The 27,780-nt window shown below is 31.8% G+C and overlaps 1 protein-coding gene across 1 annotated transcript in view; it reads left to right on the top strand.

Moving 5' to 3' along the window:
- The first annotated feature begins 472 nt into the window (after window positions 1–472).
- The window catches only part of LOC134711677 (muscarinic acetylcholine receptor M2-like), a 42,045-nt gene continuing 14,737 nt past the window's right edge, over window positions 473–27,780 (top strand). Inside the window, exon 1 of the mRNA XM_063572440.1 lies at window positions 473–890. The gene's annotated coding sequence lies outside the window, so the exon portion shown is untranslated. The remainder of the gene's footprint in view (window positions 891–27,780) is intronic.

Below are 27,780 nucleotides of genomic sequence, written 5' to 3' on the forward strand. Positions count from 1 at the left end.
CGATTTTCAAAATGCGTCCCATATTTCGACCCTTCGTTCAAATCACTTCTCTCTATTACAAAAAGTGTAAAATTTTAGTAGTGTATGATAAAAAAATCACTGTTATGTATTATTGGTATGCATTTATATAATGCTCTTATGTCATAAATCATAATGTTGATATAATTCTACGTGCTTACAAAAATAAAGATAATTCACTCACACAATTTGTCATTCTTGAAAGTCACGCATAGAACTATTTCATTATATACACAATAATTTAATGTTAAGTATTGTTGATATATACATGTACAAGAACATTAGGTATTTTATAACTCTTCACAAGTTTTATTTGCTTTCTGATTAAATAAACTTTCATTCAATACTTTTTCAAAGTACATTGTGCTTACTAATTGTCCATAAAATTTATTTGCTTAAAATTTAATTTAGGTAGAGAAAGTTTATTTTAGAATCACTTTCTTTTCACCTTTAATCCCATTAGTATTTGTATGTTTGAGATAAACTATAATTAACCGTTACGGTCAGACAAAAACGCTGGTTTATTCTTTTGAGAAAAACTATGATAAATTACATGTGATTATAACCAGAAAGTGTTTAAGATTTCATTTAGATATCAATTATAGTCACAATAATTTTGAAGTTAAGATTTTTAACGCGTTTTTATTTCGATTTTCATAGTTAAGGATGCTAGTATTCATAGTCCAGGTATTTAGTTTTAATTAACATTTTTGAGCTGTAATACACTGATGAACTAAGACGGAGTAAAATCAATGTGTATCGGCGATCAGTCGTTGTTGTGCAGTGATGAACAATTATCACATATTGGAACCATCTATCTGGCTACTCTCAATCATACAATTGTATTATTTAGCTGCTATTCATTACTACAGGTAAGAGATTATTTTTCTTTTATTACTTATCAATTTTAGCATTGTCCTAACCTTGTTCTGTATCTTAGTAATGTTTTTTTACTTATCAATTTTAGCATTATTTCAAACATTTGCCCTTATTTCGTTCTGTACCTTACTAATGATTTTTTTATTATTCATTATTTGTAAAATTTGCTTTTCTTTAAAACAAATCGTTGACATAATATGGAAATAACATGACATCTGTTTTAATAGTATGATTGATAGCATAATAAATAATCTTACTCTTAAGTTTGACGACAGCGGTCCACTTTTTTAAGGAGATTGTTCTTTAACAGCAAAAGAAAAAAATGATTTACATATTTTTACTACAGTTGGAAAAAATATAATTTTGTTATGTATTAGCGCTTTATTTCATTGTCGGATTGAGTACTTATTGGTTGAGTTACATTCCAAACTGCATGTCTTTCAGTGATGCAAAATTTTAATACGAAAATTTGTGAATTTCAAAAATCTATCAAAATGTCGTGAATTAATAAGAAATTTAATGTTTCTAAATATTTGAAGAAGTCAGGTTTTTTTTTTAAAGAATCGAGCAAATAAGAAAAGACATTTACCGTCAGGAAATATCAATTCCTCACTTTTTCCCTATTTTCATTTACAGACCAACAATAGTTTTTTCTTCAATTTTACCCTGGAAATGTCCTGGTCTTTAAGATTTAAAACCATTTTAATTCAAATAGGATGCAAATTTCCCAAATGTAATGTATACAACTCAACTGTTTGGTTCTCTAACTTATTCAGCAGATATACATGGCAGTAGTGTTAAAGTATTTGCTTATATAAAAGTTTGTGTTTTTTTTTATCTAAAATTGTAATCTAACAATCCGTAAAACAACACTGTTATTGAACTCGACCTATTTACATCAACACGACTTAATCCGATTGTAGTGAATAAATCTGAGTGTAAATGAAAATGGATTGAAAAAATGTAAAATGAAGCAAACCTTTGCATTCTAAGATTTATGCAATTTGATGAAGTAATATTCAAGGTTTTTTTCACCATGGCTGGTGGACCGTAAGTTGCCAGCGGTAGTATCAGCTCAGTGGTCTGTGTTTTGGTACTTACATGATTTTAAATATAGTTGTTGTAAATGAAAAATAATAACTTTCCAACTTCCTAGTACAGTGTTGTCAATGACATAAGAGGAATTTGGCTATTTTTTTTTTATTTTTCTTCTGGTCATACAGCTTTAACGTGTCTGGCTTTCAAATGAATAGGTTTGATTGTTTATAATGAAGGTTATTCTAGAAAAGCGCTTATGACGTCAAAACTTATGTTAGCCATGGCGTTGTCAGTTTAATTTCTATCTATGAGTAAGACTGTCCCTCTGGTATCTTTCGTCCCTCTTTTATAAAGATCTCTTTTCATTAAATATTTTAAAACGATATGTTTTTTTCTAAATTTTCGATACAGTCTAGCTTTTGTTTAAAAACATTGCGTAGTAAATCTATTGTATACATATTGCGTAACAATAACACAGGGTTAAGTCTAAAATGAGATTGGAAATTAGAATAACAATATAACCTGGTATTACTAATTATTCCTATACTCTTGTAAAAATCTTGCATCTTGAAGACTTGACAGAGACAATTATTATTGCTTATAATTGTAGTACGTATGCACATTAATGACATTGTTGTACATGTAAACAGTATAAATACTGTAGAAAATGTATTCGTTATAAATCATAGCGTAAATCTTAAGTGTGCTTCTTTATTGCGATGGGGCCAAAGTTATCAACTTGTCAAGATAAAAATAAGGAGATGTGTTATGATTGCCAATGAGACAATCCGTCACAGCTCAAATGAAGTGGATGTAAGCAACTATACGGCCTTCAACACCGAGAAAACCCATACCGTATAGTCGGCTGTTTTACTATGGTTTTGTTAATTCAATCTACATAGTTATAGTCCAGTACTCGTACTAAGGTCTACGGTTAACCACGAGGAACAGCTTTTTGTCCCTGTACAGAGCCAAACAACACTGAAAGAAAATGTCATAATTAAGGAGACATGATTATGGTCGATGATATATTTATTTATTTATTTATTTATTTTTTTTTTTTTTGGGGGGGGGGGGGGGGGTCATATTGCATTTTCCAACGGGACTGTATGTTTTTGGTAAAGATAACACTAACATATATTATTTAACATTTTTCGTTTTGAATAATCATGGTAAACAAAAAATAAATCTATTCTTTTATTCTGATAAAAAAAAACTGCAACCTTAAACTATTATAAGTAGGCACTCTTAAATTTCTCGTTCGGAAAAATGTATTGCACGAAACTACGATCCAGGGGGTAGCTTGTTCCAACTCCGGGGGTAATTTAATATTGGCTTAAACAAGTGTTAAAATCTTTTATTTATTTCAAAGAAGTTTAGTTACATAACATTTTGTATGCATATATGTCTTATACTCAAAAAAAAATTCTAACAAGTACATATAGCCTAACTAAAAATATATTTAAGAATTTCAAGGAGACTTTGTTGGCAAATTAAGATCTGTAAATCTTTAGTTTGTAACCCGTATTTGTTTTTCTCTATCGATTTATGAGTTTTGAACATCGGTATACTACTGTTACCTTTATAGGGACATACAATCGACCAAAAGCGCAGTTCTTAAATTTCTCATTTATTTAACGCCTTCTAGAGTGCAACTATACGTACAATCAATTTGACCAAGATTTTAAACTAAAGCTATATCCTATACAAAAATTACTTTGTGTTACACGTTTCATCTTTTCGTCGCTTTTTTTTACTGGCATTGAAACCATAAAGAGATCATTACCAAACAATGCTTCAAGTTTGTTTAAGGATGTGTCAATCATTTAAAGTTTTTAATGCTAACCCCTTCTTTTCTTTACATATAAATTTAATATCATAAAGTTCAAAAATTATTTTTGAATATGTCAATCCTCGTTATTTTTTCATGGATTTTGAAAGAAAAAATGTGCCCATGTTAAATTATGAAAAAATCATTTCCCGACAAATTTTCGATGATCTTCGATAGCTTATATCTCATCTGAAAAATGAGGACAATGACTTATAGTTTCATTTTGTTTTTTAAGTTCCATTTTTCATATGCTATAAATTATTTTCAAATAGTTTATAAAAAGCTTGTTATTTTAAAACTTATAATAACAAACTTCCTATAACATTAATGTAAGACATAAGTTCTGGTATTGATAACGGTTGGTAAAACGGATTAAAATATTACTTTAATTTGAAACTTTCATGAATATAATAACTAATGAATGAAATGTCTTGAATGAAAAACAAATGGTCCAAAGCTAACAAAACAAATTAATAAATACCCATCTACAGTTACTCGTTTGTTAATTCATCTCTGATGGTAGGGTTACTCGATTGATCAGATACCGCGGTATTCTGACAGGAAGAAATTAGCACAGTTACACTTAAGGATTGCAAATTGACATTTACAAGCTTTATGAAGATGAATGTCTGTATAATGTTTTGTTTATTTGTTTTTCTAAACAGTTTTACTGTAGGTTTTTTGTTCAACCTATTAATGTAACGTAAGATTTTGAGAAAATAATCATTACAAGAGGCAAAATCAGATACACATCCAACAATTTTAAAGTGTGAAGAGAGTTAATCGGTCTATTATGCCGTCCAACATAGCAGCTCTATCATGTGTGTTACAACTTGCTACTTCAGGGTTAAAATGCATTGCTTTGCTCATTGTTGAAGGCCGTACAGTGACCTATAGTTGTTAATTTCTGTGTCATTTTTGGTCTCTTGTGGACAGTTGTCTCGTTGGCAATCATACCACATCTTCTTTTTTATAGTGTATCTTCTTAAATGCTATAAAACTAAATATTAGTGCTGATACTGTCAAAATAGTTTAGAGATACGACTACCTAATTTCTGTCTTACTGATCATTTAACTATGTAAGCGATATATAAATATGTGTTTGGTTAAGATATTTGTGTTTTAGATAAATGTTTAAAAAATAGATGGACTTCCTTTGTAAGTGATTAACAAGTAGAATCCTACTAAAAACTAAGACTCTAAGTGTGTGCGTGGTATTGGGGAAAGGTTTACCTCTTAAACGGTATAGACTTACTGAATTTTTGACTTTCATGCTCTTTTAAAAATATTTTACATTTTTGGCTCCGATTGTACCCTGATGTGGTTTCCCCAAAACTCTTAAATCAGGTATCATACTTTTCTTATTTATCTAGTTTGATTAATTGATTGATTGATTAATTAATTATTTATTGTTGTCTGAATAACCTACAGATGTTAAAATTTCATTCTTTAGTCTGTACGAGGACACGAGAGTAATAAATCAAATAGGTCCACTCGATGAAGAATTGAGGGATTTTTACTTCCACTTTAGTATTAGACTGTGTTGGTTGTGGGTAGATATTTTGATGAAAGTAATCTTTAACCTGTAGAGACATATGCACTTTCCTTAAACAAGGTTTCTGATTGAATGTCCCCATTCCGACAATGCGTGGCTGAGTATTAATACATCCAGAAGCCCAATACGGGGAAATCATTTTCCTAGGCTATTTATTTGAATAAATAAAGTCTTTGGATACAGACTATGCGAAGAAAAGCAATGTTCACGTTTTTATTTGGAGAATATTAGTGAGTCGAAGAGGCTCTTGGAAGTTTTGATACCATAAACCAAGTTTAAATTACTTCTGTGCTTTAGCTATACTAAATCTGAAGTTATTATGTATTTTGATAAGCAGTAAAAGTTTTTTAAAGTTCAGTTCAAGACGTCTGTTTCTATGTAATTCAATTTAGGTTTATACAAGTACGTTTCCCCCATTATTTTAGTTTTTGTATCATTTTTAATAATACATGGATTATCGCTTATTCTGTAGGATGGAAAGTACGAGCAGCTTAACCCCGCGAACATCTGTAAAACACATGATCTTATAATAATTATTGTGCTCCTTACCATGGTTTATCGTTCTATCAAAACATCGAACTGCCTAAGTAGAAACATCTTTTCATACATAGAGCTCTTTGCTAGACTGATTAACAAATAAGAAGTAGTATGTCGATAATTTACTAGATGGTCATTCTAGCGTTCATGATTTTTATCTGATGACCCATGTTTGCAACAACTGCACCCACTTAAATAAATATCCGCTGTCTATCTTAAAAAGGGTCGTTTTTGTAAACAGTCTATATTTGTAGATACACTTTTCAAATGCTATATACTCTTTTGAATACATTTGTAACAAGATAAACGTCGATGAGATAACAACCCTAACAACACGTCAAGGTCACCAAAATAGAAACCCAGAGGTCAGTACCCGGTTTACCATTATAGACAAGAACACATACAATCGATTGTTATCATTAACTGTTCCATTATATATTTTGCGCAGTGTTATAATAATATCTCCCGCATTGTATAAATAAAGTGATATCTCATAAATTAGCAATGGTGTATAGACAACCTCCATCTTATCTATCTTAGTGATCCATTCATTGAATTTTGAGATAGTTTAAAATATTTTGGTGTTTCCGAAATTAAAAAAAAAAAGTGTTTGCCCTTAATCTAGTAAAACGTCCAGCTACATATAGTATATACTGTACTTTTAGTATTATATAATAGAATAAACTTCTATTTATAGAACGTGTGAGAAAAAATGAAATTGAGGATGTATCTCCCTTTAATATGTATATTTTCATTTCTTGTTCTGGTTTGGCTATACTTTTGATTTCTTTATTGTGTAATTTTAACTTTTCCGCATTTGTATTAGGAAAGTACTGGCCCGGCCATTCCCGAAGGCTTAATTAACCGATATGTGCATCTGGTGCATTTAAATTGTTATATTTGGATTTTATAAAAAGAAATTGCTCTGTTTATCTTATCACATGAAACTCATGGACCATCTGACCTGGCTGAATTCAAGACATTTACCCTCACCGAGTTTTTAAACGCATTATATGATTGCCTTAGTAAAGAAGGTAGTAAAACCCCACACGAAGTGAGTGATATATACATTTTGTGCACAGCTACGTTTCACTTTTTTGCTAATACAATTTAAATATTGAAGGACTTTAAATTTGCAAATCAATACTTAAGATACTAAATATTAAACAGTTTTAAATTAATTAACTTAATTATAAGTTTCATCTTGGGAGATGACTTAATGTATATTTGATACATTGCAGAAAATTTACATTTCATAATGCTTGATGCATCAAAGTGAGTTTTTTTTTTAACTTTAACTTCATTGTTGTATGTGGTATGGAAATTATTTACCAAACGTTAGCCTATTTGGTAAGATTTTTATTTTTATTTATAATAACTCTATTCTGATGTACACCGAATATTGTCAATGTCATTGAATGGAAAATGTAACCATAAGCGACAACAAATCTGTCTTTACAACAAATTTCACAACCAATTGTCTGTTTCAGATGTATAAGAACATATTCATGCCCGGTCATTAGATATAAGAAGATTTGGTATGAATGCCGCAATCAGGCAACTCTTCATCCAAGTCACAATTCATAAACGTAAACCATTAAAGGTCAAAGTACGGTCTTCAACACGGCTCTCACCGAACATCAAGCTATAAAGGACCCAAACAAATACTAGTGAAAAAACATTCAAATGGGAAAATCAACGGTATAATCTATATAAAAACAAGAACGAGAAACACTTATGAATTATTAGATAAAGTTGACTTAAAGTCATTTAAAGAGAGAATGGGTGTAAAAATCCGTCAAAAAAAAACACGTCCTGTTACTGAGTCCTTATGCAAGTGGTATTTAAGACCTTGATTGTTATGTTCTGTCATGGCGACCCTCAGATTTTTGTAAATTTATTATAAGTACAGTACCATTATTGCAATCATTCCAAAACACTAAAAATGAATGAATTTATAGTTTTGCTGAAAAAATGCATTGTTACTAATTTTGTGTGAAAGAAACTCATTGAAAGTGCTTCTGAGCTCTTCATAAGTGTTCTTGTAATATATGATAGGTAGTATAATTAGTTTACGGACGTCAAGGTTTTCTATTAATGCACACAGATGAAGTCGTGATCTTATAACATCTTCAACAGATAATAGACATAGCTATCTTTATCTCGATTATCAGAGAACACACACACGAAATCTATACTGGAGATCAACTTGTGATGCATTCTGGACTGTCCGTGATAAGGAAACCTTTTGTATCAGGTGTTGACATCACAAAACGTGCAGACATGTCGACTCGTTCTATATAGTATACACGCGTGTCGAACTAGACCCACAAAGAACATTTGTGTACAATTTGGAGTTAAGTATGGCGTTCATTATCACTGAACTAGTAATTATATTTGTTTGGGGGCCAGCTGAAGGACGCGTTCGGGTGTAGGAGTTTCTCGATGCTTGAAGACCTGTTGGTGACCTTCTGCTGTTGTTTTTTCTATGGTCGGGTTGTTGTCTCTTTGACACATTCCCCATTTCCATTATCAATTGTATTGTGATATATTGTGTTCATTGTCTTCCTATTGTTGGTTGTTGGCATTTTTTCGATTTATGTAGACAGGCAGAGGTCGAGATTTCTTTTATATATACCAGCTTAGAAAAGAGCTACTTTAACTCTTTTAATTTACTCTTTAGGGTACTAATAATGTAAATAATTATACGTCATCAAGGATCGCCAAATAAGGGGACACTGAAGTCATGTGCTTCAATTGACTAGTAGGTTAAAGTTTTAATAACTATATATGATAGATGGATCAAAACTTGGGGTTACTTAAAAAAATAAAACAGTAAATATACTTATTGATTTATTGACAAGGCCATATGCTTTGATTGTTGCGAAAATGGGGCTGCATTTGTACTTGAATGAAATATGAATGCTTCTAATTTCTATGTATAAATTTAATTCATTCAAAAAACAGATTTGCATGCAGTCAATGTGATTTATTTTACTGAAGTTGTCCGTTTACGAAGAAGATGAAAAGAGCTAGATATTTCTATATGTTATGACAAAAAACATCGTGTAATGATAAACTTTGAGTTTATCTGTATTGTACTTTGGTTTATCTTTAATCAAGATAGAAGGGTTTACTTGTATTACTTATGAATGAATGAAGGCGGTGTATCTGATCACTATAGTTAGCCAGTGCTTTTTACGAATGACCAATAAAACCAATAAATACAATAATGCATGTTCGTTAGATTTATTTCTTATTATAACAAGATTGATCGTTTATATAAATATACAGCGTTAATTCCCATAGTTTAACGCGAGCGTACATTTTAAATGAATAAAATGAATGAAAACTACGGTTCCTTATTTGTGCATTGTGATTAAAAGTTCGTATGTATAATTACTTTCATTTGTTTCTTACTCTGTCGTGTATTGTTCTCTTCGTAATATTGCAACTATTTAATTTCGTGACTGCATCAAGTGTTTCTATCAGTTTACCATAGTGCTATCACATGGTAAGGTTAGAAATCAATGGTAAACCCTAGTTTTAAGTGTTTTCATGTCCTATCTTACCGTTTTGATTTATTGACATAACTGCACGATCAGATTTTCAGTTAACAGTGGTAAGACGGTTTTAACTTTGAATCGTTGCGAGAGTTTATGTTCTATGTTGAAGACATTTGTATATAGATGGAATACAAGTACTTTTCCATTGAGTTTAGATACATGTCTTCTGTTTCTGTCCCTGACTCATGTTTTCTTTATTCGGGATGTGTAGTGCATCATGCCATGAGACATTGTTACTTGTACAGTGATGAACTTTCGTGCAGGACTGCTTTATGTTTTTTTTTTGGCATGGAACTCCTGACCAGACTATGACTTTTTGACTCTTGACCTATGCACTTTGGGTGTGTCATCATGATACAGTGTGTTCCTTTGTATATTACCTTGACATAGAAGTATAATTAAGAGATAACTGTATTGTATTTGAAGCTTTAAGGACGTCCATCGGTAGTTTTACTATCGCAAAATGTAGCATGAAGATGTATTGTCATAAGATGGCTAGTCTTGTGGCACGAGAAACTTTATATGATCTTGACATTTGCCCTCATTGTACAACTTGTATATTTTGTTTGAAGTATATGGAAAATCGTCTGATTGCACTCATATCCCATTTTCTTATATCTGTATTAAATATATAGATATATTTGTATGTTTTTGATTGTAAGATCGGTTTTATGTATTGGAGTTTGAACTAGTACACATTTTGTTAAGGGGCCATCTGAAGTCCGCCATCGAGCGAGGGATTTTCTCACTTTGTTAAAAACCCATTGGTGACCTTTGACTCCTTTTTGATTTTTTTGTCATTTTACTGTCTCTTAAACACATATCACATTTCCATTCTCAATTTTTGATATGAAGAATGTTTGAATCAATCTTTTCATTGCCGTGAAAAATTAGAAAGAATATTTACTGCTCTAGTAGCACGATGTGCTGCCAGTTGTGATAGCTAGATAATTCAAAATGGTTCAATCACTTTACCTTGGATTTCATGTCATGGACATGTTGATGTGGATAGTCTGTTTAAGCATCTTAAAAATCACATGAAGGTATACGCATATCAATAAACTGAACTCAGTGCGAAGAACCTTTAAAGTACACTTAGACAAAGAGCTCAATCTAGTGAAACACTTTTTTATGCTGGTCACTGTCTGTTATCAAACTGAACCGCAATCCTAAAAAAAATAAACAGCTGCGCCATGAGCGCATGATACACCCGACGTCTTGTGTGGAAGTTTTATGCAATAATCATAAAAAGTTTCTGAGAAAGTTTTAAGCAATAACCATATATTGTTTTTGAGACACGGCGGGACTAAATACTCAATAACTCAAAAATGAAATTTTTAATCATCACCAAAAAGTATACAGATCTTTAGATTAATATAAAAAAGACATGTGTAAAGTTTTAAGCAATAATAATAAATCGTTTTTGAGATATGGTGCGACATGTAAAAAAAAACCTCCCCCTTTTTTACAAAATACTCTATAACTCAAAAATAAAATGTTGAATCATCACCAAAAAGTATACAGATATTAACATTAATATAACTAAGAAGTGTTCAAAGTTTTAAGCCATAATCAAGAATCGGTTTTGAGATACGGTGCGACACGTGAAAAAAAAACACACCCCTGTTTTAGTAACAAAGTTCCGTAACTCAAAAAGTTTTAATCTTATTTTCACCAAAAAGTATACAGATCATTTGACCATCATAAGAAACAACTTTTTAAGTTTCATGAAATTTGGATAAGTCGTTCTCAAGTTACGGTGCGACATGTTTACGCCGGACAGACAGACGGACGGACGGACGGACACCGGACATTTGTATACCATAATACGTCCCGTCAATAATTTTGACGGGCGTATAACAAATGCAAGTGAATTCTAATAGAAGTAGAATCCAGAAGAAGTAAATAAACCGTTTACTGAAATAAATGAGCAATATGTCTATGGGCCACAGATGCCCCTGCTTGTGAAAAAAATGTAAACTTCCACATATAGAAACAGGATTCATGTAATTTTGACTGTTTAGTGACCATAAGCAGTGTGTATAAGTTTCAAAACATTTGGTTGAGGCAAACTAAAGTTAAAGAACAGAAACAACAGATTAAGCATCTTTCCTATCTTTAGTCTACGTGTTGATATTTGTATCATTAGTACTAGTACCAACTTCATATATATCTAATAACTCTTGAACAGTAACACCATCCAACATCGAACTTGATAGAGCTGTGTTATGGGGTAATAAGCATTACGTTTAAGGTTTATAAAATTTGATTGAGTCAAACTTATTTAAAAGAACGAAAACGCAAATTCAGCATTTTCTATGTTTTTTAAGGAACATGATAACTCTTGAACGGTAACGCTACCAAATTTCAAATTCAATTTTTTGTATGTGGAAATAACCATTGTCCCAGGTTAGGGGAGATGATGGAGACCCCGCTAACATGTTCAACACCGCCTTATTCAGTAAACATGTGCCTGTCGCAAGTCAGTGGCTAACATGTTTAACCCCGCAACATTATTTATATATATGTGACTGTCCCAAGTCAGGATCCTGTAATTCAGTGGTTGTCGTTTGTTTATGTGTTACATAATTGTTTTTCGTTCATTTTTTTTACATAAATAAGTTTAGTTTTCTCGCTTGAATTGTTTTACATTGTCTTATCGGGGCCTTTTATAGCTGACTATATGCGGTATGGGATTTGCTCATTGTTGAAGGCCGTACGGTGACCTATAATTGTTAATGTTTGTGTCATTTTGGTATTTTATGGATAGCTGTCTCATTGGCAATTATACCACATCTTCTTTTTTTTATACATTTGTCCATTTCTATCCTCGTTTGAATTTCGTTTTATCGTGGTTTTTTTCTATGTTGCGATGTTATAATATTGTTTCATCCGGCTGTAAATGTTTGAACCTGTCCTAAGTCAGGAATCTGATGTACAGAAGTTATCGTTTGTTTGTGTAATTTATACGTTTTTTCTCGTTTCTCGTTTTTTATTTAGATTATACTGTTGGTTTTCTCGATTGAATTGTTTCACACTAGTAATTTTGGGGCCCTTTATAGCTTTAGTTCGGTGAGAGCCAAGGCTGCGTGTTGAAGGCCGTACATTGACCTATAATGGTTTACTTTTATAAATTGTTATTTGGATAGAGATTTGTCTTATTGGCACTCATACAACATCTTCGATACATATTTGCTCATTGTTGAAGGCCTTATGGCGACATATAGTTGTTAATTTCTGTGTAACATGGTCTCAACTATGGCACTCATGCCACCTGACATAAGGTGAAGGGTGGGGAATCCAAGTCAGGAGACTCTAATTCATGAATTGTCGTTTATTTATGTGTTATATATTTGTTTTTGTTCATTTTTTGTACATAATTTGTCCGTTTCTTTTCTCGTTTGAATTGATTTGCATTGTCATTTCGGTGATTTGTATAGCTGACTATGCGGTACGGACTTTGCTCATTGTTAAAGGCCGTAGGGTGACTTATAGCTATTAATTTCTGTGCCATTTAGTCTTTTGTGGAGTGTTCTTATTGGCACTCATGACACATCTTCTTTTTTATTTGTGTATAAGTTTTGTAGTATTTGGTTGAGGCAACTAAAGTTAAGAGAACGGAACCCCCCCTTTTTTTTACGTTCGGGACGAACGGACTAGAGTAACTCCGCAGTTTATGCCCCTTTTCTATGGTACCAACACACGGAAGTTCTGACTAGTGTGCTGGTGCTACGTATTCCACCAGCACTGTCATTAACACACACACACACACACAATTTTATTATAAAAATATTCAATCTTCATTTTGATTTGATTCTTTTTGGCCTATAATGATTATATGCATGCCCTAATCTCACAAGTAGTATCAAATTTGACAAATTTATTGTACATATACACTTTTGTTATATTCTATAACTTATTTTACAATTAAACTTAAATTGATCATCACTTTTTTATATGTCTTTTAAGATTCCGTTTTGAACAAAACGATTTGTTACATATATACTTCACACGTCTTTCTATCAAATCTGACATTATTACAAAGCAGCTATTAAATAAAATGCATTCGAACTTTAAATGTGCATTTGAATAGATATGCAAGTCGTTAACTGGTCAAATGGCTAGATGCATATATCGTTGGCCAATTGAACGACAGGTCTCCAAATTTTGTTGTTTTAAAACGTCTAGAAATATTAACGGAAATAAATAAAAAACAGAACGACTGAATTAAATAAAAATAATGTTCGATATAATGTACCATTTCGATTTATTTTTAAAATCTAAACGATGCTTGATTTTATCTAGTTTCCTAATTATCAGAATGAGAAAATAAATACCTTACAACTTCTTTTACCGTCGATCCTGAAATGATTAATGTTATTAAAGCAATTTTAGCGTCTTTGACCTACTTTACCTTTTTATTCGGATACTTGTGGTCATCTTCTCCAAGTTCAACGGGAACATTAGAACAATCTAGAATAGAACCCAGATGGAACCAAGAATTCGGGTTGCTATAACCAAACAACCCGGATGTTGAACCAGTTACCATGGTTTCGAACCAAAGAACCAAGGTTCAGAACCAAACAACCCAGATAGAACCAAGGTTTAGAACCAGAGTGCCCGGATAGAACCTTATTGCATTCGGAATTCTCATGACTTTTTATAACTTCAACGTATTTTCCAAATCATTTATTTATTTAGTATATTTATATATAATATCAAAATAGTTTCGCCTAACACCTTTTTATTTGAGATTTTGGAATATTTGGTAATTTGTTTCTGTAAAAAGGTACTCAAGTAATAATACCGATAAACTTGTAACTTCTTTTCTTTGTATCAAAAAGTGACATTGTAATAAGAAGCTGTAGTTTCAATATTTTTGACAAAATGTCCCCTGTAACTTTTTGTCGTTTGTGTTATATGAAGCGGAGCATATTAATGGAACTTGTAGCTGATTTTACGAATTGTTCGAATCTGTGGCGTATTTACAATAATTAGTTAGGCTGCATATAAAATGAATATGAACATGCAATCTTCTGTCAAATGTATATGTCAAAAGATTGACGTACATTAGAACATTTGAAATGGATAGTAACCAGATGTCAGTCATAATATCATATATTAAAGTACAATGCAACAAACCTCAAAATAGAATTTACACTTGACGAAGAAAAAAACTTTTTAATTAGTTATCAAAAGTACCAGGATTATAATTTAGTACGCCAGACGCGCGTTTCGTCTACATAAGACTCATCAGTGACGCTCATATCAGCATATTTATAAAGCAAAACAAGTACAAAGTTGAAGAGGTTTGAGGATCAAAAATTCCAAAAAGCCAAATCCTCAAATGTGCCAGCATCATATGCCAAGCTATTGGTAATCTAGAGCCTGTGTAAATACAAAGAATACGACAAAAACCTTTATCAATATCAGCGTACATTTGTTAGATGTATGACACAGTCAACATGTCTTTTGTGAATTGAGACACTGTAACATATGCATCTAACAACAAAATCGTGATGTGATCTTAGAACTTATTAAGTAATAATTCCTGTACTTGTCCTTTATTGCCCTGTTGGAGTATATTTTGAAGTATTGACAAGACCTCATCAGACTGTAATATATCTTTCACAAAAATATGCGTCTGAATGATTTTTTTTCTCTTTATCTCCGCTATATCTGTTTTATCCCCATCGGGGGGAGGGGAGGGAGCCGTTAGTACTGCAATACCAGGCTTTTATATAATTATTTTGTTTTAAATACCATTTAAAGTAAGTATGTATGTAACTTAAAAAGAAATCAAAGAACGAGTACCATAAGCCAAAACACATGTTTATTTGAGTATAGTCATCGACAGCAAACATTGACCTTTTCTTGATACATCTTTTTTATCAAATAAATCAGATATTGCAAATCAACTTCATCAACGATTAATAACATTAATTTGTTTTGTTTGTTCGGATGTGCGTGCGTGCGTACGTGCGTTGAAAGTGATATTTATATATAAAACCGAACTGTAATTTTACAGTCCTAAGATAAAAACTGACGTATTTGCCAACACGTCAATACATGGATCAACAATTTGCAGGCGATCCATAGAACTTATTCCAATATTTTATGCATTAACAACCTTAATTAATATTACTCCCCACATATTCAATGGTTTCAGATACTAATAACTTCTCTGTAGTCATTCAATGCTGGTTTTATTCTAAATTCAATAAGTGGAAAAAATTCCCAGTCGTCATTGATACCCTTTAAATCTAGATCTTTATTAATATCGTATAATTTGAAATTTGTTTAGCAACTAAATAGCTGTTTTTCGCATGAAATTAAAATAGTAAATAAGGAATATATAGCATATTTTAAAGGTATCCTGCAGCGATGGCGTTTTTTATTCATTAGATATTATTGCATTACAGATTTAATTTATCAATGTTGACGTTATTAGATGGTGATTTCTTTTGCATTCACCCTAATCAATAACAGAATGTTGATGGATAGCAATGCGCTCGTTCTGACGTGGGGTGGGCATTAGATCTAACTCTCTTTGGATCGAAAATGAAAGAAGACATTATAGGTAAATGAATTGTACCGAAAAAGGTCGTGTTATCTGACTTCTTTTGGGAAGATAGCACGTTCTTATAGGGTCGAACAAAGTTTAACTGTCATTCTGCATATTTATAACAAACTACAGAACTAATTGAACAAAATAATCATAGCTGATAATCCTGGTTTGTTAATTTGTTATTCTCTTTTTATAAGATTGTGTGTAAATATCAAGAGGCAAATGACACATACAAACCTTTATTGGTTGTGTAAAAAAAAAGCATGTAATGTTCATGACCATAGTATACAGCAGTTGATTTTCCGTCTTCTTGTTTGTCCATGCTTTTGTTGTCTACTCTTTGGTCGGGTTATTGTCTCTTTGGCATATTCCCGATGTCGATTCTCAATTTTGTATGGTGTTTATGCTCACTGGTTTAATTTCCTCTGTTGTATAAGAGTTTAATTTCTGGTAAGTCGATTCCTTGATATCGTTTAAAAGGGATTGCTCTCCGCGATGTAGCCTTATGCGCGGATGCAATCATCAATTAATCAATTAATTGTTTTGTTTAAGATGAGTGTCTCTCTGGCATATCTCGTTTTGTGTTTCGTACATATGTATTCAATTACATTTGCATTTCAAGTTGTGAATTTTGTGCAAACTAACAAAATTTGCTTTCACAAAATTGGCCTGGACAATTTAAGAACGTATTAAAAGATCAAAGGTTTACAAGTGCATTAGTTTACTTCCTTTTCTAGAGCTAATTATTCTAAACCATATTGACAAAAGCCTGACAAATTGTGTAGATTTAATTACAGCTGAATTTGTTGTTAAGAAACAATTTCAGTTTCTCGGTTAAATTATGTTTTACACAAATTATACTTATGTATGTAACTTTGATAAAAATGTAGTTTCCCTTTTTGTAAATTGTACAAGTTAATTAAATACAAAATAATGACTTTAATATTACATGTTTTATATTCACTTTCATTTTACTTTCATAGTCTGAGATTAAAAAACTTCATCTTTCTGTTTCTGTCAGAGTACTTAATTGTAATGATGTAGTGTAGTAACATGTATTGAAGAACAAACTGACAAGACGGTGCTAGCGTATGAACAGTATAATCTTTTGAGTGTGTTGGGTGTTTTGGTCATTGTCTTAGGCCTCGAAAATTGCATAAACAAAAGAGAAATTAGTCATTGTTACGTCTGTTTAAATTATTTTTGTGACAAAAAAAAATACTCGAGAAGAAACAATTGGTAGCTTCCTGGTAGAATTTGTGAAAACATTTAGATATTGATTTTTACCTGATGAAATTACCTCGTAATTTGTTATTTGAGCGATGAAGATAAGACTTTAAACTAAACTGTGAACAGGGATAGCACATATGGTACTTGTTGTTCTTCCAAAAATTAATCTGTTCATCCATCAGGTGTAGGCGGATAATTATAACTTATACTGATCTTCATGTATAGACTTATCGCCTTCTCATTCTAGTAGTGTATATCAGATGTTAACCGTTTGCCGTGGTACTGTATTTGCATTAACACTAGTCATGAAATACATCATTTAAATTTGTCAAAGAATATGAACCTTAACCAAGTACAAGGTAGAAAAAAACATTTAGCTATTCTTGGAAGTGGGTTGCTTTGTATGTAAGGCCACCAAACGATCATTGAATGATGGCCAGTTGAATCTGGTTTGCAAGCTTAATCTTTTTACCACAGAGGGGACACTGAGAATAACCATTCTCAAGTCATGAAATGTGCATGTATACCCTGCTGAAGCACCTGGTCCCTCTCTGATTAGTTTGTTTTCACGCAAGTATTTTTCTTTTCAAATGATCGCCGTTTTTATCAAAATCGTTATACGGTTATTGCATGTATATTATAACCAGTTTCTGCGATTTCAATGCATTTATCAATCATCTTTTAATCGCTGTGGTTTTACATCAACATCAGTTAATTTGTAATGATTGGGATTTAGTCAAAATAAAACAGAATCTTTTCAGATGTACCACATTTAGCATCGCTTTCAGTCAAACTGATATTATAAGACATATAAGTGAGAAAATTGCAAAGTCATAATATGTATTAAAGGATTCATATAACTGTGAATTTAGTATGGAGTTTGCTTAACCACTTCTCGAACCTCGTATCAATCCAATTGATAAGACATTCTGCCTTAATTTGCTCTTAACGTAAAATGTTCTCACGTGAAAAGGACCTTAACCTAATAAATGATGCTCCATATATACTCTTTTTTCTCATTTGGTTGACCAAAAACAGCTGCGGAATGTATTATGCAAAAAAAATCCATCTTTAATTACGGTTCCAATAAAAGTGCAATTGCTGATAGGCTTCCAAGAGAGTCGGCACAAAAACACAATCTCACAGAAACTAATTATTTTCAAAGAATATGTTAATTTAAATTAAATTAGATTGTCTTGTCTTTTCTTCCAGCTGATGTTTGGTTAATATCACAATAAAATTGAAGAAAATCTATAGGGGAGTAAGATCAAACAAGTAAAGAAGCAATAATGCACAGCTATATAGTATAATTATAAGCCTATTAAAATCATACTTGTGTCAGTTAAGTTATTTCCCCCCACACAGGACAGCGTTCAACTCCGGCAGCTTCACGTTATTACTACCCATGAAGAATACTATTTTCTAGTACATTTTTAAAAACAGCAGTGAATTAATAAGACTAGTAAGCTTTCAAAAGTAAACATAGTCTTTTGAGCTTTATTTATAAACGTTTCTCATGTTAAAAATTTGAGTCGGTTTTATTTCGTTTGATACTTCGATATTATTATTAATTTTTGATATGCAATGCGTCTTGGGTTCTACCAGTTTATTTGGTGATCTTTCAATTCTGTGAGCGTCTGAAAAGACAAATTTTGATATTGATAAAAGGGATGTGTGTTTGGGTCCCCGACCAGATATATCTAAGAACCTTAAAACTTGCTGTTGCTTAAGCTTCTCAGCTAATAATCGGACATGGAGGAGTAAAAGCAAAATAATGTATCAAGGTAGGGTGACGTGTTTTTCTGCAGACTGTTTTTTTGTGATGGTCTAGTTAACCAAGCAGGGGTTATTTTCATATTGATTTACAGCAGAATGCATTGAGTGTGTAGGTAAAGATATAATCTTTGGTTTAATAGCTTGCTTGTTAGCTGAACCGTGAAGTCACTATGAGTTAAGTATAATAGTCCTACAGTCAGATAGATTGGTTATCTTTCGACCTAGTCTATGCTCTTAAAAGAGGGTTGTTTGTCTATTTATTGATGCATAATTCAGTAATGTGTTTGAAATCAACTTTCTTCTTTGATAGGAAAAACAAACTGAAACGATTATTATGCCTTACAAATGTGTACTCTATATAAAACGTACAAATGTACAAATGGAATGTTTACAATGGGAAAAATCAAATTCTCTGTTCAGTTCATTTTCCATTGAACCAATGCAATTGCTAGTTGGAAGTTAAAGAAGGAAGAAGACTGTTATATTTGTTGTATCCCTTTCTTATAAATCGATGGTTTAAAATCAACATACTATTATTACACGCTTACTATGTTGATTAATCTAACCTTTCTTCATTCCTGGAATCTATGTTGAATATTTACCTTTAGTAAAATATTATAAAGAGATACTCAACCTGTCGATCTATGCTAACCGTTAATGGACAGCTGAGCAAATTCCAATTAATTATGAGTGGTGCTGATTCTGATGACACATTATAGCTGTTTCCATAGAAGAATATAATCCTACCTTTTTCAGTTGATACCAAGTTTCTGTTGACACGATTTTCCTGTCTACTGTCCAATGAAACAGCATCTTCTGTCAGATATATGAGATACTGACTATATCTGCCTGATCGATCTTGCTCAATAATTGTTGATGTTTACTTTGTTCATGTATCTTATTATAGACCAGAGCAGTAACTACCTATCTAGTCTTCCTCTGTTCATGTAAAGAATATATTACAATTAGTTGACGTCAATACATGGAATTAAATTACCAGGTATATATGTGAGCTGTAGATGCAACGAGAAACTTATCTATTATCTAGTTTCATTTCTTAGTCACTTGAAAAGTTTTACTATGTTGTATTATGACATGCTCAGATTTGCCACCATAGCAAAAACAACTGAAATTGTTGTCAATTGCATAGATTGTATATATATTTTTTTTTATCTATAAGGCCGGGGAGCTTGACCAAAATCAAATGCTTGATGAACTTTTATCGCGAGGAACACCAAGTATATTAAAAAAATATACTCTTAATTTTTATCACAAAAGCACACATAATACGCAACAATAAAAGAGAAAAGCAGCTTTTGTTCTTTGTATTGTAGCTGAAACATATGTTTAAGTAAGACATGAGTTAATTGTCTGCTCGATGTCATCCGAAGACATTCGAATAACTTCTGATCACACGCTTGAATACAAATACAATAATATGCTGTCAGATTGCTCAGACTAGAATCAGAAGGTTTCAACAAAGCGTGAGATATAGGATTGGTGATATAAATTGTTTAAATATTCTACAGGCTGTTGTTCTTAGCCTTTCTAACATTAACAACTGTTCATTAAACAGTACGTATTTAACTCTCCTCTCTATCATATTGGATTTGTTAAATTAAGGTCCAGAATGTTATATAACAGAAAATGTTGAATAAGACTGAAGGATTAAAAAGTATTTCGGATTCCGAATACCCGTTATTTTTTTCATGAATAAAGATTAAGGCTTCTAGTTAATGTTGGTTACTGTTAACTTGTTTGGCTCGTAATTGAGACTAACTACTGCGTCAAGTAATTCGTATTTCCAATAAGGAAGCATTCGAAAATATCTAGATAGAAAGATTGCATGTCATGTAGCACTCCCTTTCTTTCATACATGCGTTAATTGATTGACAGTTTATAGTTTCTCAGGACTATATTTGTTTCAGTATATTTTTGTCTTTCTGCATTCATATTTTGCCTAAAAAGAGTTATATATAACTTCCTGGAGAATGTGCATGATGCCATCATAGGATGTTGAAGGTATGTTAAATTCTGGTCAGACAGATGATTTTTAGATTTTTACGGAATAAAACTGCAGCTCAGTCTAGCCAGTCAATTTTTGAAAAATGTATTCAATTTATCTTTTGGTATTTCACTTAAAAACTCGAACAAGCAGGAGAGTAGTGTTGCCAAAACCTATTTTACCACTACGGCATGCAAACATAACTAAACATATCATGAAGATGTGGTTTAAGTGCCTATGAGACCACTCTCCATCAAAGTCACAATTTGTAAAAGTAAAACATTATAGGTCTAATCCGGCTTGTAATACAGAGCATTGGCTCACACCGACCAGCAAGTTATAAAGGGCACTAAAATGACAAGAGTAAATCCATTTTAACTGTCCAGGAATAGCGAAGTGATTTTTTTCAATCTTTAGAAGATTTTATTTGATGGCAGATATTTAGTAGTCTATACTTTTATTCATCAAATTATGGTTAAGAAATTTATCTATTGTTTTGGAAAGTATGTTGAACTATGTTGTACATGTGTTTTGTGTATAGTTGGCTTGTCATCTCAATGACAATTAGTCCACATCTCATTGTATTCATCAAGATAAATATGCTGGAATGCATGCATTATATGCTCTCATTTTTCATTAATATTGAAGACTAAATATACTAATTGAGAATTTCATAAAATGGGAGATGGTATAGAATCAATTCGACGGAAATATTGTTAATAATATATTACTTGACTAGTAAATTGATCTGATAAGAATTATTTGGTCGAAGAATGAATTTGTGACAGGAAAGTATAATTCATGAGATTATGCAGCTTTAATGAACTCCCGGATAGAACTTCAATGCACTGATCAATAGCTGGCCTTTGAAAATTAAGATGCTTAAAATTTAAATACACATAAAATAAGTAAATGTCCTTTTCCTGGTTCACGAGGATGCTCATTAGCATATTTTATTACAGAAATGATAATTAATTTTGTGGAACGAAATCTTGATTGTCTTGAAATAAATACATGATTCCTATGATAAAACTGCATGTTTTTATACAGTCAAAAATACCAATATAGGGTCAAATCGATAATTCCACTTTTGGTTGTTCAAATACTGCCACTTAATGAGATAAGACGGAAGGGAAACAAGAAAAGTTATGCGGCAACAAATGAACATCTTGATTATCAAATGTTATTTCACGTTTGGCTAAATGTTTTTCTGTTGTTTGTTTGTTTGTTTTTCTTTCTTTATTTTTTAGAGGGAGTTTCTTCCTAGTGGTCTATGAAGCAAAATGTTTAGTTTATATAAATTTGACACCTGCTGTTTAATAAAAATGCCAGGAAAATTTGGTGGTGGTTGCTAGAAACCCGCAATTTTAAACACACACGCCGTACGAAATGTTGTTCCGGTTTCACTGCCCATGTAATCTAAAAAATAAGATTTTCCAGAGTCAAAGAAATAATGATTTGCTTAATCTATGTGTTTTTTATGCCCCACCTACGATAGTAGAGGGGCATTATGTTTTCTGGACTGTGCGTCCGTTCTTCCGTTCGTTCGTCTGTCTGTTCGTTCGTCCGTCTGTCCCGCTTCAGGTTAAAGTTTTTGGTCAAGATAGTGTTTGATGAAGTTAAAGTCCAATCGACTTCAAACTTAGCACACATAACCCATAATATGGTCTTTCTAATTTTAATGCCAAATTAGAGTATTTACCCCAATTTCACGGTCCACTGAACATAGAAAATGATAGTGCGAGTGGGTCATTCGTGTACTGGGGACAAATTCTTGTTTTCTATTATGTTATGTTTCCTAATTTTCAAAGAATCTTAGCAGAATTATTTATTTTGGAAATGGTCAAAATTTGATGATATTAAAACTTGTTCGTATCCAAATTAAACATTGTTAGAGATTGATATATATTTAAAAGTACATCATCATACTATTTTATCACGAATTCGATATTTCGATTGATCTTTGACTTTTACAAGAATCTGTACAGACAAAGAAGATTAAACAATTCGACATTTAGATGTATATTAATTAAGATAAGCTACAGAGAATAAAGACGATGTCTGGAAATGAACCTAACACGAAATGAAGGGTTCACTGTAGTAATATTATGATAGTTGGGTTTGCTGCATTCCATTTTGTTTATGTCACTGTGATATTGGAAAGGGGAAAAAACGGACGAATAACAAAAATGATATAAATATGTGGGGAAGTTTTACTTTATTTGGTAATTGCTAAGATTTGTGAACAGGATGTATGTAAGTTCTGTACCAAAGAGAACTCTCTTATATGTGTATCAATGTGGGTTATCTTTGCCTGGACCTTAGCAATGTGTTTTTTATTTGTTTTCTTTTAACTGATGATCCTCAAGGAATGGGTCGAAAATGGAGTTCGTTAGTATCGATACATTACGACTGGTAGATGAATCGAATCTTGCCTCTGCTTTGGCAACTGCTAAGAACCTATCCAATGGATTGAGTGCTCATGCACTGTATGAGCCGTATAGTTTGTTTTAATATAATAATGTTTGACGTTTAATCCATATCTCGTATTTTTTTTATTTTTTTTTTTTCATTTAAAGATTCCAGACAGCGAAACAAAAATCTGTCAAAATTTACTTTAATGGTCCGGTTTAAGAGACGTTTGAGTTCCATTTTTTTAATGTTTGACAATGGACACAGGCTCTATCATTATCACTCTCGTCACCTTTAATGACCTGTCCCATTTTCACCAATTAATTGAATTCTAATATTAACGAATCTATTGGTATGGCAATACATCATTATTTTGCTTTTACGTATTTTAACAAAGCAACACCTGATTGAGATTAGATGATAATTTGAAATCCTAGAGAACAACACAAGATAAACGAGGCTACATTGATTTTGAAGTTGTTTTAGTGTCAATCTTCCATATCGACAAATTGGTGGTAAAACGTTCAAAACTAGATAACATATTTTCCGTTTAATTTTATTGATAAGATTAATATTCAAGACCGTCATATGCTGCTAATGACGTTTTTATCGGTTACATTAGAGTAGAACGAGTAACGCGTTAGTTCTCTCGATTGTTTATTATCTTTGTTACCTTGGCAAATGCTCTCTTAGCATTTGACCCGTTTCATATCATGTATATTTATGATATGATTTTTTCTTCAACTTTATATATGGAACATATAAGAGGATTAAAATAATCCAACCATAATGAAAGTTTGACGACTGTTGTTTCACAATCTTAAAATTATAAAGTTTAAAATAAAGAATTAGAACCAAGGGGACAATGAAAAATCACACAAGTCAAAGATAAACGGAAAAAAAAGAAAAAAAAGACAAAAAGTATAGACTGAGCAACACGAGACCTGTCAAACATCGGAAATGATCGCTGAAAAATCGGAGATAAGTAGCATTCAGTGATGTCATAATCAAGGAAAATGTGGAATTGCGGCTGTCAACCAAATCATGACAGTGTCCGTCAAAATTTTGAAGAAATGAACACAACTTGACTTATAGGAATTCCCGACTCAATAGTTATCTACAGCAAACTTACAATGAAAAGTAATGCAGGAAACGCAAGCAATCAACTGTGAGGTATATACTCCTCGTCTTTGGTGTGGTGAATAGTAGTCGCATTGACAATCATATCACATCTCCTCATGTATATACATGAGACGTCTCTGTTGGAATGTAACATACATAAGCCTTGCCCTCTGAACAGTTATTTCAGTGAATGTAAAATAACATGAAGCAGAATGAGTAAAGCAGCATATTCCCCTATAATCAAAAGAATATACACAACGATGATATTAATTGCTATTGTAGTGGTCATTGTTTACATGATCTGATGAAGCTATCATAGAAAAATATTGATGTCTACAACAATGAATATTTAGTTGTCTTATCAAGGATCAGATGATACAGACATGCCAATTAATTAGTGCCCTTTAATAGATTGGGTAAACTTCTGCTTTAAAGAATCATAAAAAAAGTACATGCAATAGGTCTGCGAAGTGTTCCAAAACATGTCAAACTTCTTTGGATTTTCTTATCCCAGGCAAAGATAATCTTAGCCGTATTTGGCACCACATTTAATTGGGTCTTCAATACTATTCAACTTTGTACCTTTTTGGCTTTATAATTTTTTTTTATCTGAGCGTCACTGATAAGTGTTATTTAGACCAAACGCGCATCTGGCGTATTAAATTATAAGCCTGGTACCTTTGATAACTATTGAACGTAACGGCACAAAGCTAGTTGTAGTTGATCGAGCAGCGGAAATCTCTTTATTTTCAGATTTTATCATTCGTAAAGCTGTTCATTTTAAAAAATTCCACCAAATCAAAGATGTTTCTATTCGTGCTTACTTTCATTTATTGAGTTACCACAACGAATGGAAATAGGCTTTGATTGTTAGTTGGGTCACTAACAATCATACCACATCTACATAGTGTTTATATTGTGAAGGTACTGACTACTAAATCTCTTTGGCAACACGAAGTCTAACTACAGCGGAGATATCTATTAAGTAATGTATTGACATAAAAAGTAGATATATGTTTTTTGAAGGTCAATTGAGTTCCATTTCTGATTCCATCACAGATAAGATTTTAAAGATTATTGTTTGTAAAGTAGTTTTTTGCGTCTCTGTATTCTAAAGCTAATTAGAACGAAAGTTCTTTCCTCTAATTGTTCGTGAAGAGGTAATTGTCAAGATTTTGATACATCAGGATGATTGAAAAATTTTCTGATTCGTTTATTTTTTTTCGATGATAGCATCTGAATTAATGGGTTTTGAATTAGTTAGTTCCAATTGTCTGCGAGTTAATAATATAGTGCACTAGAATTTACGATTTGCTCTCAAGAATTCTTTAGTGCTGTTGATTTCTAGCTCTTGGTACCATCTGCCAATTGACATTTCCAGGAAATAACTAGTTCTTGTGAATTATCTTCTCATCTTGTCTTTACTGTTATTAAAATTATACTTTTGATGTTTATAATACTTGGTATTAGTAAGATCTAATGCTATATAGTTAGTATTGATAGTTACGCAATATAAATTGTCCTTGCATTGATTGACTTCAGTTGATCGTAATTACATGATTGATATGGCATGTTTAATGGTATTAAGTTTTGTCAATGAATTAAAACGTCTATTTTATAGTCGTTGTGATTTAAAGCAAAAGGTGGGCCATGCTTAGTTATTGAAAGACGTAAACTTGTACATTATATATTTTTGAAAATATAAGATGTGTACTGTGTTTTTATGCATAAAAATCCTACACCCATCTTTTTCAATCTTCGGTTCAAATACGACAGTTCGACTTCCTTGTAGCTTCGACAATTGCTTTTAAACATTTATTTTATTTTTTATTTATAAATCGTACTAATTGATTTATCTCAAGTTTCTTTAAAGTGCAGTGACCTATATTTCGTGCATAATCAAGACAAGAATCTTTAAGACCAAACAATGAGTTGATCCGAATATATGAACTGTCACAGTGATAGTTCCTGGTGAACATGATTCTGGATAAGTCGATGGACTTAATTTAAACTTTGTGTGAAATGTCTCCTCAATCTATAATACACCGTTGATGCTGATGAAAGTACTTACAACATTTTGCATAACTTAATGTCTAATATAATTTTTATAAAATGGATGCAAAATAAATCAATTTAATTTCCCTTTCGTTCTTATGTAAGAAAAAAGCAAAGCATACCCCCTCCCTGATTTGCAGTAATTAATTTCCCCCACAAATTGACAGCAATTTATGAAAATGAACTTAATTTGTACCCTTTTAGTTATTGCAATCTAACTCGTATAAAATTGATGTATGAAATACAAGTGTTATTTCTTTTTTAACAATAGTCAGATAACATTTCCATGACATTGACGAACTCAGTATCACTCACCACAATGATTAAACTTTTAAATTGTTGCCCAGTTTTTATCATTTTTCACCCCAAAAAGATATCTGTAAATTCCTATCACTGTTATTTACATTAAGAAATTCTTCTTAGAATATCTAAAATAATCTAATGATTTGGATGAAATGAAATTCGTGTCATTATTTGAGTATTAAAAACAAAAACAAAAAGTTTTCCTATTTACAACTTTTTTTTTTGCTGGAACACGATATGTTACCCAAATTAAATGTATATCTCTCAACAACACCTTCGCGAAAGAGTTTAATAAGAACGATGTACAGGTGTTATTTTAATTACAATACCTGCTGTTAGAATAGTTTGTTTTATATTGTTTTGATGCATCGTGAGCCTTGAATTTAACGCCACATTCAGACTCTGGGATAGCTATGTATTTCTACGTCCCACACCGTTGTACATACATCTTCTCAGGTTCTAAGGACTGATTTTTTTTCAGAGTTAGTCAAGGTTGTCATTATTTTAAATCTAAGAAACCCATGATGTTTAAATCTCTTATAAAGGAATATTTTATGAGGAATTTTGTTATAACGGATGATGTGAATACGAACCCTTTACTTACTCAATGGATACTTTTGTTCCTTACTTTATGCATATAAAATTAAACAAACCTAATGTCCTATGATAGTGCTCTTTTAGTACTGCACTCACTCAATGGATACTTTTGTTCCTTTTTTTATGCATGTCAAATCAAACAAAACTAATGTCATATGATAGTGCTCGTTTAGTATTGCTATTTATGATGGTAAATTGTTGTCAAAGATCTGTATGACATTTGTTGCAATCGTTTATAAGACTGAATTGAGATTGTTTTGATGATCAAATCTTTTTCTTAGTGATTCT

Source organism: Mytilus trossulus, chromosome 3 (assembly GCF_036588685.1).
Source record: "Mytilus trossulus isolate FHL-02 chromosome 3, PNRI_Mtr1.1.1.hap1, whole genome shotgun sequence".
NCBI lineage: Eukaryota > Metazoa > Mollusca > Bivalvia > Mytilida > Mytilidae > Mytilus > Mytilus trossulus.